The 4,313-nt window shown below is 44.1% G+C and overlaps 1 non-coding gene across 1 annotated transcript; it reads left to right on the top strand.

Annotated features, from left to right (window-relative positions):
- Positions 1 to 3,979: 3,979 nt before the first annotated feature.
- On the top strand, positions 3,980 to 4,086 carry LOC116079325. The gene has a single exon (XR_004113898.1). It is a non-coding gene; the product is annotated as a U6 spliceosomal RNA (small nuclear RNA).
- The last annotated feature ends 227 nt before the right edge of the window (positions 4,087 to 4,313 follow it).

Below are 4,313 nucleotides of genomic sequence, written 5' to 3'. Positions count from 1 at the left end.
GTCAAGAACCGTGTCTCTAGTTCCAAGTTCTTCCAGAGATAAGAGAATGAACGTACATTTCAAAATAGTATTGCCTCCAAGAGATGGATAAATGTCCTTCCCATTAAGTTGGAAGGCAGCAGAGACTTAGAGGCGCTCCTGGGCGTCAAGTTCAAGCCTCAGCTCTGATATTTACTAAGGGCATGATAGACTGTCTGAGTTTCCCTCCCCTTATCTTCAGGGAAAGGACAATAGGACCGAAGTGCAGAGTGGTTCTAAGGATTAAGTGCTCAGATGTGTGAAGATGGCGCTTGTTAGAATCCTTGACTTAGTAAACACTCAGTGAGCAAGAGAGTAATGAGTTACCAGGACTGGTGAGATGGCACCATGGTTGCAGGTTCAGGTCACAGCACCCATATGGTGACTCATAACCATCTGTAACTCCAGTTCCAGGAGATCCAGTGCCCTTTTCTGATCTCCAAGGGTACTGCATGCACATGCACAGATATATTCAGGCAAAACACTTGTACATATAAAATAAAAATATCTCTTAATGAAAAAGAGAGTAATCAGATCTTGACCATTAAGATAAGGCTTGGCAGGCTAGAGAGATAACTAAGTGGTTAAGAGCAAAGGAACTGGGTTCAAATCCCAGCACCCACATCGTGGTTCATAATCAACTTCAACTCCTGTTACAGGAGATTCGATGCTCTTTTTAGACTTCCACTGGCACTAAGCACTGTGCATGGTGCACAGAAATGCATGTGGACAAAATATGCGCATATAAAATAAAATAGAATAAATAAATAAATAATAAAGAGATAAGGCTCGGAGACTGGTTTGGGGTGTGTCTCAGTTGGTAGAGTACTTACTTGGCTGGTTCGATTCCCAATACCAAACCTTGAACACAGGCTTTATATAAGAAACTTTCAAAGCTGACAAAATCGCTCAGCAGACAAAGGTGCCCATTGCCAAGCCTGACCACCTGAGTTCGATCCCTAGAACCCACAGGATGGAAGCTAAGTTCCAACTCCATATGTATGAGTGCATATGTACTGGCTGGTTTTGTGTGTCAACTTGACACAAGCTGGAGTTATCACAGAGAAAGAAGCCTCCCTTGAGGAAATGCCTCCATGAGATCCGGCTGTAAGGTGTTTTCTCAATTAGTGATCGAGGGTGGGAGGGCCCATGATGGGTGGTGCCATCCTTGGGCTGGTAGTCCTGGGTTCTATAAAAAAAAAAAAAAAAAAAAAAAAAGATGAGCAAGCCAGGGTAAGCAATCTGATAAGCAGCACCCCTCCATGGCCTCTACATCAGCTCCTGCCCTGTGTGAGTTCCTGTTCTGACTTCCTTTGGTGATGAACAGCAATGTGGAAGTATAAGGTGAATAAACCCTTTCCTCCCCAACTTGCTTCTTGGTCATGATGTTTTGTGCAGGAATACAAACCCTGAATAAGACAGCATATGTAAACACACCAAATAATTAAAATATAATTAAATTGTATTATTTAAAAAAACTTTTAAAGAGTTAAAATTTCAGCTCAAGACATAGGTTGAATTTTTAAAACCTTTTATGTTAGAAATTTTCAAATTAAGAGCTAGAGAGATGGCACAGTAGTTAAGAAAACTACTCTTGTTGCAGCGAACCCAGGTTTAGTTTCCAGCATTCACAGTGCCTGAAAACCATCTGTTACTCCAGTTCAAGGGAATCCCCTAACCTTCAAGAGTTCCTGCACCCATGTGGTTCATATACACACACTCGGGCACACACAAAAATTTTTTAACTTTACTATATATTTTTTAAATATTTTAAACTAATGCATGAGTAAAAGAATAAATGAAATTCCATACATACGTACCCCACCTTCCACGACGTGCGTTCAAGGCAAACTGTATGTCATCCTGAACCACTACCGGGGTGTGATGTGTTTTAAGACACTTATTTTGACCACAAGTGTCAGTATTTTCCTTTAGGAGAAAAAAAAATGGGGGAAAAAAAAAGTCTGGAAATAAGGGGGTTGGAGAGATGACTCAGTGGTTAAGAGTACATCTGAGGTCAGTTCTCACCTACGAAAGATGGCTCACAAACACCTTAACCCCAGCTCCTGTGGATCCAACACACGCTCCTTGACCTCCATGGATACCTGTGTATGCATCTCGTACATTCACATAGACACATGCATCTGCCTATACACATACGTGAAAAGAACCTAACGATAAGACCAACTGGGTGGTACACACTCTTGATCCCAGTACTCAGAGGGCGGAGGTGGTCAGATCTCTGTGAGGTCAAAGCCAGCCTGGTCTCTATTGCTAGTCCAGACCAGCCAGAGCTACACCATGAGACCCTGGCTACTTTACCTGGCCACTTTTTAGATTCTCACTTTCTTCATCTCTAGAATGAAGATGATCATAATAGGACTAATTACACACAGACCACAGAGTCTAGAGGAAGTGAGATGTCAGCGTTAGGCATTCAAAAGGGAAGTACTGTGTGTGCTCAAGGATGTGATTTGTAGTTGCTAAATACTAAGTCATGCAAAAACCAACTATTCTTTCAATCTTAGGCCAGTCACTTTGCCAGTGTGGCCAGTGACGGTGACTAGGCCAGAGAGTGATTTACCCTGTAAGTGAGCAAGCCCCAGGGCCCTCAATCTGCATACCCTGTTGGACAGAGAAAAGTCCCCTCTTATCACACATATCCTTGCTCAATGTCGAGGTCCACAAAATGTCTTGCCTCGTGGAGAGTCCCCAGATTAAGGATCAGCAGGAGAGAGACAGAGCCGGTAGGCAAGACCTCAAAATTGCATTTTGAAAAGGAATCTGTTGCAAGCACAACCCAAGTCACCTTTTCAAAAAGCATCCAGAGGTAAGTATTAGACACGGGCTCCACCGCTGAGAGGGGAGCACGGGCAATTCGTGCCCCACAGGTTGACCTCTACGTTATTTGGGGCTGCGGCAGGAGAGATGCTATTTCCATCCCTTAGAGAGAAGGGTATTTCAGGATTACATCCTTGCCCCAACCTCTGCCTCCTTGCAGCCCGTGGAAACAATATTTTCTTGCTTGGCAGGGCAGAACTTCCCATTTCCGTCTGTCCTTTCCCGTGCCTTAGCTCCACGCAGAGATTCCCCGCTGCAGATGGATTTCTCCAGGCAGTGATTTGCTCTCCCCTGAGCCCTGGCTGTTTTGTATCCCTGGAACACATCAGGGTGGAAGCACAAATGAAAGGAAGGACGGAGGAAGCTCTGTCAGCTGCTCTAGGGCTCAGGTCAGGTGATCTGATTTTTTTAATGAACATGGAAGCTAGAGACTTGAAAAAGAGGTCAAGGTTCACAGGAGGGCTGGCACAATATGCGTCAGGATTATTAAATCCTCACTGTGCACACATCAGTGTCCCTTAATATCCGTTCTTCTCAGGGGCTAAGGGCTGCTCTCGGCAGTCGGGGATCCAGATCTCCCGGACACCTTTGACGTCATGCTGTCGGAGGAGTTCCAAGGACGGCTGACAGTTGTGTCCTAAGAACTGGGGGTTTCCACTCTGACATTTCAGATTCCTTGGCTTTTCCTTTTGCCCAGAAACAATCAAAGGCCTGGTTTCCAAAGTGCTTCCAGGAGGAAGCAGCCTGTAGATGTATAGATGGAAGTTCCACTCAGCGATGCTGCGTGGCCTGCCTCCCGCGCATGAGGATGTTCCTTACTCCCTCTGAGGACACTTTTACGTGTCTTGACTTTCTGTGGCCAGTTAGAAAGAGGGCTTTCTTAGCATGGCAGTTCTAAGCATCGTCGGAAGGAATGTGGTCTCTGGGAGACTCTAGTCATTTTGTCTTGTGCTCTCTGATTCTTTCCTTTTAGTTGCTTCTAGGAGTAAGTACTATCCACTTCTCTACAAGTTAGTGATGCCCATCCATGGTGTGTGAAGGCTTTGCTAAGTGTGCAGAGGCTCACAGGATGAGGTAGAGAGAAGATTCCAAAGGACTTACTCTCAGAAAAGTGGAAGTGGTGCTCGCTTCGGCAGCACATATACTAAAATTGGCACGACACAGAGAAGATTGGCATGGCCCCTGCGCAAGGATGACACGCAAATTTGTGAAGCGTTCCATATGTTTAAAGGAGAAATCATATGACATGTAAATAAAGAAAATATCTAATAAAATTTAAAAAATAAAAAAAAGAAGAAGAAGAAAAGTAGAAGTACAGCTTTGTGGTAGAGGGCTTATACAAGCCCCTGGGTTTGATTCCCCAGCACTGGAAAAAACAAACAAACAAACAAACAAACAAAAGAAACAAAACAAAACAAAATACCCACCTATTTAGCCAAGAAAAGGAATCTTAG

This window comes from Mastomys coucha, unplaced genomic scaffold, assembly GCF_008632895.1.
Source record: "Mastomys coucha isolate ucsf_1 unplaced genomic scaffold, UCSF_Mcou_1 pScaffold5, whole genome shotgun sequence".
Taxonomy (NCBI): domain Eukaryota; kingdom Metazoa; phylum Chordata; class Mammalia; order Rodentia; family Muridae; genus Mastomys; species Mastomys coucha.
This window is presented reverse-complemented; position numbering and strand designations above follow the sequence as displayed.